The sequence below is a fragment of the Elephantulus edwardii genome, unplaced genomic scaffold (genome assembly GCF_000299155.1).
Source record: "Elephantulus edwardii isolate Elephantulus edwardi_28Jun2011 unplaced genomic scaffold, EleEdw1.0 scaffold00196, whole genome shotgun sequence".
Taxonomy (NCBI): domain Eukaryota; kingdom Metazoa; phylum Chordata; class Mammalia; order Macroscelidea; family Macroscelididae; genus Elephantulus; species Elephantulus edwardii.
In genome coordinates, this window is record NW_006399946.1 from 5237433 (window position 1) to 5250590 (window position 13158).

Sequence of the window (13158 nt, forward strand, 5' to 3'; positions counted from 1 at the left end):
ATTGGGATGGGAGTGTCAGAGACAGTGTGATTGGCACAGGACAGAGCAGAGTTTAGGGCTGTTGTACATAGGGTTGCTATGAGTCGCAAGCTACTCGACGGCACATAACAACAACAACAACAGACCAACAATGTTGTTCTTTTAATGTGCCATCACATCTCCTGTGACTCCTGTGACTAGCTCTCAAACCAGCCATATCCTCAGCCAATCTCATTGTCTCCAACAGACCTAATCCCATTTCTCCACTCACTGAGGCAATCCATCTCATCTTGCGTTTTCCTCTCCTGTACTGTCCCTCCACCCTTCCAAGCTTGCTGTCCTTCTCCAAGGACTGGTCTCTACTGGTACATGCCCAGAATATGTGGATGGAGCTTCAGAATTCTTACCTCTGGAGAGCAGCTTGGTTTCATTCTCTCAAGGATAGACTCATTTGTTCTCCTCGCAGTTCAAGATTCTTCTCCAGAACCACAACTCAAAGGCATCAATTCATCTATCACCCTTATTCATTGTCCAGCTCACTGATGCATAGCAACTAATTGTGAAGACCATATCAGGGTGCACCTGAGTCTCCAGACTGATATCATTGCTCCTCAGCACTCTGGTGAGGTCCCTGACCGCAGACTTTCCAAATGTAATTTGTCTTTTGATTTCCTGACTCCTTGTGCCAAGAGTGTTGATAGTGGAACCAAGCAATCTGAAGTTGTTAACAATCTCAATCCCTTCCTCATCTGTCATGAAACTGCCAATTGGCCCAGTTGTGAGAACTTTGTTTTCTTGTTGTTGAGCGTCAGTCCATATTGAAGACTATAGTCCTTGACCTTCTGCAGCAAATGCCTCATATCCTCAGTTTCAGCAAGAAGGTTTTGTTGTCTGAATAATGCAAGTTGTTGATGAGTCTTCCTCCAATCCTGATGCCACATTTCTCCTCATAAAGTCATGCCTCCCAAATGATCTGTTCTTTATGTAGACTGAAAAGATATGGCATATGATGCATCCTTGATTCAGACCTTTCCTGATGGAACCATGTAGTATTCCCTTGCCCTGTTTTGACTACTGCTTCTTGGTCCAAACAGAGGTTTCACATGAACACAATTAAGTGTTCTAGGATCCCCATTCTTCTCAAAGTTGGCCACAATTTGTTGTGATCTACAGAGTCAAATGCCTTTGCAGTCAATGAAACACAGATAGACATTCCTCTAGTACTCTCTGCTTTTAGCCAAGATCCAGCTAACACTGGCTGTGATGTTCCTAGTGTCAATAATAATAATAAATTCCTAAAGAAAGTTATTTGGGCCAACAGTCATCAAAAACAGATAGCAAACCAAAATAAACAGGCATGACAAGATAATTTAGAAATTGATCCACACATAGAAATACACAAAATGCAATAAGCATACATTAAAAAACAGGTAAACAGAGAGAGCAAGCTGTAATGAGGACAATTACAATGCAAAAAGAGGAAGTTCTAGAAACTTCTAAATGGTTGCAAAATCAAGGCACTTTTAAGAAGAAAGTGAACTATTTTAGACTTAACAGAGCTCTGGTGGCCTACTGGTAAGAAACTGCATTGCAATTCCAAAGGCACACAGTTTGAATACACCAGCTGCTCTGCAAGAGAAGGATGGACAATCTCCTCCTGAGCAACTTACTGTCTCTGAAAATCCACTGGAGGGTCAGCCATGGGTTGGTTCCGACTTGACGGCACACAACAGCAACACTTTAGACTTGGGAATAAAATAATTTTTAGGGCATCCTTCAAGAAAATTAATAAACTTGCTTATAAAACAGAAAAAACAAAAACCATGAAGACTTAGTATAACACAACATCAGTGAAAGAAAAGGTGAGAAAAACCACAAATAAAATGAACTCAGCACAGAAAGTAAATGGAACAAAGAATAAACAATATCACACACACACAAAGAGTGCAGCAAAATGACAGCAATATAACCAAATCTATTGATCATTTCACACTGAATGTGAAGGGATTAAATACACAAGGGGGGGGACATGGCAGAATGTATAAAAAAACACAACCCATCGATTTGCTGTCTGTACAAGAGGCACATCTAGACATCCAGACAAAGGCAGGCTAAAAATAAAAGTGTAAGTAAATATATCAAGCAAATAGCAGTCTAAAAAGAGCAGGAGTGGCAATATTAATTTCTCATAAAACAGACTTAAAGACAAAAGTCAAAATGAGACACAAGGAAGAGCATTCTATAATGGTCAAAGTGTCAACTGAACAAGAGAACATAGCTATAATTAATAACTTTGCACCTAGTGATAGAGCTCCAAGATGCAGAAATCAACTTTAACATATTTGAGGAGAGACTTAGACAATTCTACAATAATAGGAGGAGACTTGGGTACACCACTTTTTGCTGAAGGACAGAATGACTAGAAAGAAATTCAATAAAGATTCAGAAGAAAAAATACATAGAACATTCCACACAAGAACAAAATACACATTCTTATCCATTGCACATGGAACCTTCTCCAGAATATATTTGGGTCACAAAAGCAAGCTTCAATAAATTAAAAACACAGAATCACTAGAAAGCATATCCTCAGATTGCAGTAATATAAAATCAGAAACCAACAAGGAGATCAGGAAAGGAAAATTAAAGTACATGAAAACTAAATAACACTTTGCTTGAGCAAAGTATTGTTTGGGTACAAAAGAAATTTTAAAAATAATTTTTGTGTAATGTTGATTTAGAATCGATCCATAGCTGACCCTCCAGTGAGTTTTCAGAGGCAGTTAATCACACAAGAGGAGTTTGCTCACCATCTCCCATGGTGGATAGCTGGTGGATTCAAACCACGTGCCTTTGGGAATACAGCGCAGTTTCTTGCCACTAGACCACGAGAACTCCCTTACATTTTAAAAGTAATTTTAAATGTTTTGAAGCAAATGAGAATGAAAACACAGCATTCCAAAAATCCCTGAGACACAGCAAAATCAGTACTCAGGTCAATTTATAGTAATATGCCCACACATCAGAAAGAAAAACCAAAAGCAATACCATGGCCCAACATCTCTGACAATTAGGGAAAAAACCCACCAAAACCCCCAAAATAAGCAAAGCCTACAGTCTCTATAAGAAAAAGGAAATGGTAAAGAGCAGAAAGAAAGGAAATAGAAAACAGTAAAACAATAGAAAGAGTTAACAAGACTAGAAGTTGGCTCTTTGAAAGGATCACTAAAACCAAAGAGTTCCTGCCAATTTTACCAAAGGAAAAGAAAGTGCAAATCTCACAAACCAGTAATGAAATAGGTGATGTCATAACAGAATGACATGAAGGACAGCACATAACAACCACAACATCATGAAGAAGTGTACAGTGGCACCATCCATAGAGAGCTACGCTTTAGTCTCAAAAGTGGTGTTTCTTTGTGGTTCAAATCCAACCATCAGCTCTGCAGGAGAAAGATGGGCAATCTCTTCTCATGCAGTTAGAGCCTTCCAAAAACCTGATGGAGGGTCAGTTCTGGCTCAGGGGCTGTGAGTGAGTGAGCATGATGAACTGTACTTTAACAAATTCTAAAACCTAAGGTAAATAGACAATTTTTTTAGAAACTCACTGCCTACCTAAACTAACACAGGCAGTCTTTGGGAAAAAGACATGCTTTGAAAGGTAGAGGACCAGTGGAAAAGATGAGGTCCTTCGGTTAGATGGATTGTGAATATAGCAATGGGCTGGCGCATGTCAGAGATTGAATTCTGATTTTTTTGTTCATAAAGTCAACACGAGAAGTGGTTTCCTCATTGGTGCCTAACAACAAGGAGAGGTTTCCACACAGATAGGACCAATATTGGAGGGTTAACAGGAAGGAGGGAGAATGAAATAAAAGTAATAAATAGTTAAGTTGGGTAAAGAAAAAAGCAATTACCATTGGTTAGAATTTTAATTTATTAATTACATTAATAGTTATTAATGCTACAAAGCAAAATATCTATGAATGATTGAATGAAAAGCCAATGTGATTTGTAAACTTTCACTCAATTCAAATACTTTTTTTAAAATGTTACAACCGGAATAAAACAGATGGTGCCCAGCTACCACTACCTGACATTCTAATCAGGGCCACAAAAGATGAACCTGGTAGAATAAGAGAAAAACATTAAACAGACTTCACGATCTTTTTAAAAAAACAAAACCCAAAACAAAACAGCTGAAAGGAAGTCCTACCAGATTGGTGGAGATCAGTGGACTCCCCGATCCTATTGCCTACAGTTAGTCTTTGAAATTTTAATTGAAATGCAACCCTGAAGTAATTTCTTAGCTAAGTAACAAGTGCTTTTAAAAAAATCATCCAAAAGTACTGTACTACTTTAAAAAGAATTATATAAGATCAACAATTAAACATTTTAAATAATTTAATAATTGTGATTTGATTGAAAGTTTTAAAATCCATTTTCCACGCAACTATTCATACATTTTGTTCTATAACATTAATTTCAGTCAGTATCCACCATGTAATCGCCCATTCCCCCTACTCATTTTAATTCTAATTTCCCTATGCTTCTCAGTGTCTTTCATCTATTTAGTGATATTGTGAACATCAGCTCTTATTAAATATTGCCTTTTCCTTCACCTTTAATATCTATTTAATCTCAAACTCATTACTATCAAGTCAGAAGCCACGCATAACTGGCCTTGGGTGTTTGAGGTGTTTGTGTAAATCACAAGGGAGGAAATTTTCCATATTTCTCCTTCAAAGTTTCTGGTAGATTAGAAGTGCCAGAGAGATATGTTCTCTACAGACTAGGTCACCAGAGTTCATTTTTATTATCCTTTCCCTGCCTCCTTGGTAACCATTCAACAATGATTCTGTGTATAAAACTAGCTTTTTATGATCATGGTCTTACATAGTATTTGGCCTTTTGTGACTGCCCTTTTATCACTTAGTATAATGGGAATGATAGATGTACCCATGTTATGCAGTGTTTATAAGACTTGTTTATCAGTGCTGCATAGTACCCTGTTGTGGAATATATCACAATTTATGTTTATCTGTTGATGGACACGTGTGCATCATTTCCTGCTCTTGCCTAAATAAATAATGTTTTAATGACCACGATTGTGTAAATAACTATTCATATCACAGCCATTATTTCTTTAGGTTCTATACCTAGTAGTGGGATTGCCAGATCAAATGGTGTTTCTATTTCCAATTTTTTGAGGTAGAGCCAAACTGCTTTCCATTGTGGTTGCAACATTTTACATTCCCCGGAGCTGTGTGAGAGTTCCAATCTCTTTTCAAGTTCGCTAGTATTTGTTCAACCAGCTTGTTGAATATTGCTATTTTTGCTGGCATGATGTCTCATTGTTCTTTTGATTTGCATCTAATAGCTAGTGTTTATAAGCATTTCTTTATGTGTTTGCAGGCCTTCAGAGTGTCTTCTATATTAAAGTCTTTTTTTAAGTCCTCTGCCCATTTAGGTTGTCTCTTTCTTGTTGAGATGTTTAGGTTTGCTATACATTTTAGAGTTTAATACCTTGTCAGATATGCCATTGCCATATTCCCAGGCTGTATGCTCTCATTTGGGTGAATCTTTTCTGCACATAATGATTTAATTTTTTAAGCTCTCAATTGTCTCATTTATCTTCTGCTGATTTTGCATATTTTTAATTGTGTTTTGATAGTCTATGCCATGGATTAGGGCTCCTAGGTTTGTCTCATTTTTTTTTCTTTGATAAGATTTATAGTTTTAGTTTCTATGCCTAGATTCTTGATCTGTCTTGAGTGACTTTTTGTATATGGTGTGAAATACGAATTTTGTTTTGACTTATCTGCCAGTTTTGCCAGCACCATTTGTTAAAGAGGCTGTTTTTCCTCCACTTAAGGGATTTCATCTTGTCAAAAATCAGTTGTCTGGGTGGATGGATTGGTGTTCTCAGTTCTGTTCTCTTGGTCTGTGTGTTTGTTGCTATCCCAGTGCCAGACTGTTTTGATTACCACGTTGTGTGTATGTCTTAAGATCAAGGATGTTCTTGACTCTGTTCATCTTGGTCTCTTTCCTTTCCATATAAATTGGTGATTACTTTTGCCATCTCTTAAAAACAAGATATGAATTGGAATTACACCAGAACCATGGGTCACTTTTGTTAGTGTTCTCCCCATGAAATGCCCCTCAAAGGATATCCAATCATCACACATCTGAAAATTCAAGAGCGTTTATTAAATTCCACATGTGGAGATTTTCTCCCTCAGTAGGAAGGGGGTGAGGGAAAAGGCCCTGAGTCCCCCCTCCCATAATTGCTTTTATGGCTTTCCTGGGTGCCACTGTTGGGGCGGGGAGATTGAGATCGTGGTTGGTGGGTCAGGGGATCAGTCATGTGGGTCGGCTTTTGATGGGCTGGCTACTTTGCCCACCTTTATTCTTTTTGTGTTACGTAGACACTAGTTAATTCTTTACTTTGCAAGGACAGATAAGACTTTACCCGGGACATTTGTGTTTGCCTTAAGCTAAGAATTTTTATGGCCCGCTTCTGCTTTTGGTATTAATGGAGGTTTATAAAAAATGGGGTTTATGCTGTCCCTTCAGTTAGTATTCAACAATTACTTCAAAACAAAGACAAGAATCTAGGGGTGCAGGGCAGGGAAACCAGATTAATGGAAATAGAACCACCAGGATAGAGATTATTGTCACATTGTGATGTCACATGAAAGACTTGTGTAGAAATTGTTGAATGGGAACCTAAAATCCTGGTAAACTTTTACTGAAACATGGTAAATTACTATTAACCATATCTTAGTGCAATATTCTTAGAGTCTCCAATCTTAGTTGGCTCAATAAATCTGGACTTCTTAAGAATTTGAATTCTGTTTTGTTTTTCTCCCATTTTCTCTAGATCTATCTATTGTGTCATTGTAACGACCTTTTGCTTTTTTTCATGAGTGATGTCTGAGATGTCATTCCACAAGTCATCTGGTCTTCAGTCATTAGTGTTTAATGCATCAAATCTATTCTTGCTTAGATCCAGTTAGAATTGTAATTTTGTTGTCATGGACTCATTTTCATTTTCTTAAACTTCAATTTGAACTTGCACATGAGTTTGAGTTTTCTGTGCCACAGTCAGCCCCAGCCTTGTTTTGGCTGCTGAAAGTTAGTTTCTCCAATGTCTCTTTCCACAATCTGACTTCTGTGTAATCCAACAGGTTGTTGTTAGGTGCCCTTGAGTCAAGTACAACTTACGGCGACTTTATGAACAAGATCTGAACCCTGTTCTATCCTACACCATCTTCACACTTCCTGATACACAAGAGCCCAATGCAGCAGTCACTGTGTCAGTCCACCTGGTTGATAGTCTTCCTCTCCTTTGCTGATCCTCCACCCTTCCCAGCATCATTTCAACATGCCCAAAGTATGTGAGACAAAGTCTCATCATTCTTGTCTCTAAAGAGCACTTCCTCCAAAGAGCTGCATCCTCTCTACTTGCCTCCAAAGAACTTCACCTTCTCCAAGGCATAACTGTTTATTCTCTTGGCCATTCATGTTATGTTCAGTGCTCTTCTCCAACACCACAGCTCAAAGGCATCAATCATTTTTCTGTCATCCTTATTTATTGTCCAGCTCTCAGATGCATAGCAAGTGATTGGAAAGACTATGGCCTGAATCAGACGCACCTTAGTCCTCAAATTGACATCACTCTTCCTCAATAATTTGAAGAGGTCTCTAACTGCAGACTTTCCCAGTGCAATGTGTCTCCTTATTTCCTGACTGTCCAAGAGTGTTAATTGTGTGGATCCAAGTAAGATGAAGTTGTTGACAGTTTCAGTCCCCTCTCCATCCATCATGATGTTGCCTATCGGTACAGTGGTAAGAATCTTTGTTCTCTTGACATTGAGATACAATCCATACTGAAGGCTACATTCTTTGATCTTCTGCAATAAGTGTTATCCTATCCAATAGTGTAGGTCCATGTAAATAAACACTATTTATGTCTTTTTAAGGTATTTGAAAGTAATAAATCATTCATTCTATAATTTTTTTCATTTGCTCTCCAGCCTCATTTCTGTCACCAAGACTGTGTTTTCCAACTACTAGTATTTTTTTGTTTCCAACTTTTGCACCAGAGTCACTAATAATTATTAATACTTATTAATATTAATTATTAATAAAATGAAAACATTAATTTATGTGCAATCACTTTCAGACTGAAAAGCATTGGTAGAAAATCCTCAATTTTGGGGGGGAGGGTGTAAAGGACAAGCTTTATTATCAACTGATTGCAACAAAAAAAGTGGAAATACCCAAAAACATGGAGACCATTCCCACCAGCATCAGGGAGGTTGAGGAAGGACGATGCAGGTGGAGGCCTAGGATATTTGTTCCCCATGTGTTCCAGCAGAGGGGACCAAGGGGAAAAGGTCAGGTTCCCTCTACTCAGCTGAGCGTTCAGAGATGTCTCACCAGGGAAGAAGCCTAGAGCAAGGACAAAAAACTGAGGAGCTTTAGGCCAGGCCTGAGGCAAGGTGGCTAGAAGGCATCTAGAACATGATTCCCCCTAGATTGGCATCACCAAGGAGGTGTCATGGGCTGAGGATTCTGTCGATAGGACATCACCACAGCAGATATGGACAACATGAAACTTCTCATCATCTGTTTGGTATCCTCTGAGCTCTGGGAGTTGGCAAAGCAAATGAAGGAACAGTAGACAGCTTCCCAAGCACACCATTTCGGCTTGAGCATGAGGCCACACATGCTGAAGATCATGCTGAGAAGGTTCATTTAGTCTGGCGTTGGGTCATACAAGGCTGGGTTACACTCATTCGGAAGCAGCTTATACCTAAGCACTTTGTTTGGCCTCCGTGGGTGCCCCTCTTTTGTCGTGCAGTTGCTGCTTCCACCAAAATCCACAGTTTCTTAATTTTTGGCTTTAGGGGTTGGTGTATATATTTGAACAATAGTTTTAATAACAGGTCTTATTTGGAAGCTGGAGTGACATCCACTCCTTAAACAACATGCCTCTGGAAACCCTATGAAATATGAAATTTGATAAATGTCAATAATTGTAAAGGGGCTTTAGGCCCTTTATTCATAGGGTTGATAATAAGTCATGCTCGACTCAAAAGCAGTCAACAACAACATATGCTATATGAAGATATCACATAACTTACAGTATTGTACTTTAGGATAGATCATAAAATGTTATTTTTCCACCACAAGAAGATAAAGGTAAATAACCCAGTTGAAAAATGGGCACCAGATATGAACAGACACTTCACTAAAGAAGACATTCAGATGGCCAACAAATACATGAAGAAAGGTTCAAAATCCCTAGCTCTAAGAGAGATGCAAATCAAAACAACTAAGAGAAATCATCTCACCCCAGTCAGAATAGCAAAATTTAACAGAACAACAAGTAACAAATGCTGACGAGGTTGTGGAGAAACTGGAATCCTTATTCACTGTTGGTGGGAGTGTAAAATTGTGCAACCACTATGGAAGGCTGTATGGCACTTTCTCAAAAAGTTACAAATAGAAATACCATTTGACCCAGCAATTCCACTACTGGGAATATACCCTAAAGAAACCATAACTGCCACCCAAGCAGAAATATGCACACCCATGTTATTGTGGCTTTGTTCACAATAGCAAAGAGTTGGAAACAACCTAAGTGGCCATCAATCAACGAATGGATAGAGAAGCTCTGGTATATGGAATACTATGCTGCATTGAAAAACAAGGAACTCATGCAATATTATACAAAATGGGTGACCTTGGAGGACATTATGCTGAGTGGAATATCTCAGTCACAAAAGGACAAATATTGCATAGGGCCACTGTTGTAAAATGGGACTGACATCGGGGTTGCAGGAAGACTGAGAAAGAGGGGTAATGTATACTGCTTTGAAACAGATGAGGGAGAGAACTGCTTAAAAGGGATATATGATTAGGTATTATTGTCATGACAGGAGTCCATAATGAAGGCTGCACGTGGAGTGGACCTGGGGGGGAGGGATTGTATAACAATGAAAGAATTTTACTTTTCAAAGAGAAGAGCGAATTGAGGGGAGAGGTGTGCAGGGAGGAAAGTGCAACAATGAATTGCTGGAAAACCTGTCTCTGTAAACTTTCATTAAAATTAATTTAAAAAACAAACAAACAAACAAACAACCCATAACCATTTGCCTTCAGTTTGGCGGTGCAGCTCCTTGCCACTAGGCTACCAGAACACCCAACAACAACACAAAAAAAAACCCAAAAAACAAACAAAAAACCCTAAACAACACACACACAAACACACACACACACACACACACACACACACACAAGCAAACAAACAAAAAGTTCTTTTTCACTGTGAATCCAACAACATTCTTCTTTAATTTGTCATTCCTGGAAAATTGTATGATTGTCTGATTAAAAAATGGCTATACAAAGACAGGAAAGAAAGAAAACACCAAAATGGGTATCAGAAGACTCGGAAATTTATACTAGAACATAGGCCAAAAGAGTATGCAGAAATGCTGAAGAGAAGGGAACAGAAGATCTTAAAGGCAATTTGAGAAGACAAAGCCAAGTATTACAACCAAATGTGCAATCAGCAAAAGGCTGAAAATCAAGAACATGCTTGGCATTCCTCAAGCTGAAAGAACTTAAGAACAATTTCAAGCCTTGAGTTGCAATACTGAAGGATTCTATAGGCATAATTTTGAATGATGCAGGAAGCATCAAAAGATGATGGAACGAATACACAGTCATTGTACCAAAAAACGTTGATCAACACTGAATCATTCTAGTAGTAGATGATCAAGAACCAGTGGTTTAGTAATAAGGAACCCTGGTGTTACATTGGATTAAACATAGGACTGCCAACCAAAAGGGCTGGCAGTTCAAGCCCACTAGCCATGCTATGGGAGAAAGTGAAGGTAACCTGTTTCCATAAAGATTTAGAAATCTAGGGGGCAGTGTTACTCTGTCCTAAGAAGCTGCACTGCAATCCCTAAAGGCACTGGCTTCAAAACCACCAGCTGCTCTGCAAGAGGGTAGGCAGTCTCCTCCCCTGCAATTTAGTGCCTCTTGAAAACTTGCTGGAAAGTCACCAGTGGGTCAGTTCTGACTGGACAGTACATGACAAAAACAATGTGGGTGGACTGCTTCAGACAATAATATATATGACAAACTTAATAATTTGAATAAATTAAATCTGGAAGGTGAAAACTTGGTAAAAATAGATTTAAAATATTTCATTTAGAACACTGTATTGTTAACATGTATAGGAATATTTCCATTTTTCCCAATCAATAGGTGCCCCGTGGGGTTTCTGAGGCTGTAAATTTTTATGAAAGGAGGTTGCCTTCTCTTTCTCCCAGTGAATACCTGGTGGGTTTAAACTGCTGACCTTTGGTTATTAGCCCAATTTGTCCATTGTGTTATGTGTGTTCCATTGTGATCATAAGAATTTACAATCTATTTTAATTATTGGATTTATTTCTGATCTTTTAATGTAGTCTATTTTTGTGTTGTTGTTATGTGCTGTAAGTCACTTGCAACTCATAGCGACCCTATGCACAATGGCTTGGAACCTTGTCTTGTCCTGAGCCACTCTCACAGTCTCTGACACACTCATCACCACTACTCCAGTCACTATGTCAATTCATCTCATCCAGCGTCTTCCTCTCCTGCACCATCTCTCCACCCTTCCAAGCATGATGTCCCTCTTGAAGGACCTGTCACTCCTGGCCACGTGTCCAAAGTATGCAACTTGCCTCTAAGGAGGTACGTGTTTTCACCTTATTCAGGACTGACCTGTTTGTACACTTGGTATGTGCAACACTCTTCTCCAGCCCCACAACTTAAAAGGCATCGATTCTTTTCTTGTCATCCTCAGTCATTTTCCAGCTCTCCAATGCATAGCAAATAACTGTGAAGACCATAGCTTAGTTGAGCTCCAACTTAGTCTCCAGACTGATAACCTTGCTCTTCAGCACTCTGGAAATGTCCCTGACAGCAGATTTTCCCAATGTAATGCCTCTTTTTTTTGTTTTTTCCCAACTACTAGTGCCAAGAGTATTGATTGTGGAACCAAGTATACTGAAATGGTTAACAATCTCAGGCTCTACTCCATCTATCATGATTGGCCCAATGGTGAGGATCTTTGTTTTCTTTATGTTGAGCTTCAATCCATACAGAAGGCTGCAGTCCTTGACCTTCTGCAACAAATGATTTAGGTTCTCCTTAGACTTGGCAATCAAGGTTGTGTCAAATGCATAGCACAGGTTGTTGATAAGTCTTCCTCCAATTCGGATGCCACGTTCTTCCTCATAAAGTCCAGCCTCCAAAATAATCTGTTCCGCATATTGATTGGAAAGTTATGAAGGTAGAATGCATCCCTGACACACTCCATTCCTGATTTTGAACCATGAAGTGTTTCTTTGCTCTGTTCTGATGACTGCTTCCTGGTCCAAGCATAGGTTTCGCATAATACATTTAACAAACATAAATTGTGTTTTGTTTTTATTTTTTTAATAACAATTTTTACTTTATACTAGTTTACTTACAAAGTTCGTATACATTATTTTTCACACCAGATCTTTCCCATTTCTTTTACCCACACCTCCCTCCACCTATCAAATTGTGCAACCCTATGATTAACAACCCCCTGCCTACCACTCCTCACCCTTCTGCTCCGAGTCTCCTCACCCCCTTGGATCTTCATACTCATTCAACAATAATGGACTTATAAAGTATTTGTCCTTATAGGACTGAGTTAGTTTACTCATACCCAGTCCATCCCAAGTTAGGTAGTAATTTACAGAATCACTGCTCCTGTGTGCTGTTTAATATCCCATTGTGTGAATGTACTATGACCTTTTCTTTTTTAAAAAACTTTATTATTAATTTCAATGAAAATTGACAGAAACTCTGGATTTCCATTCATTCATTGTTGTACTCTTCTCCCCTCCCAACCCTCCCCCCCAGTAGACTACCCTCTTGGGAAAGTAAAAGAAAAATTCTTTCATTGTTTTATAATCCTTCCCCCCAGGTCCACTCCAATATGCAGCCTTTGCTCTGAACTCCTGTCATAACAAAAATACCTAATCACATATCCCTTTTAAACAGTTTTCTCCCTCATCTCTTTCAATGCAGTATACATTATTGAACCCATCTTTCTCAGTCTCCCCCCAACCCTGAGGTCAG

General features: G+C 38.8%; 1 pseudogene; it reads right to left on the reverse strand.

Annotated features, from left to right (window-relative positions):
* Positions 1–8529: 8529 nt before the first annotated feature.
* LOC102875330 overlaps positions 8530–13158 on the reverse strand; it is a 13920-nt pseudogene continuing 9291 nt past the window's right edge.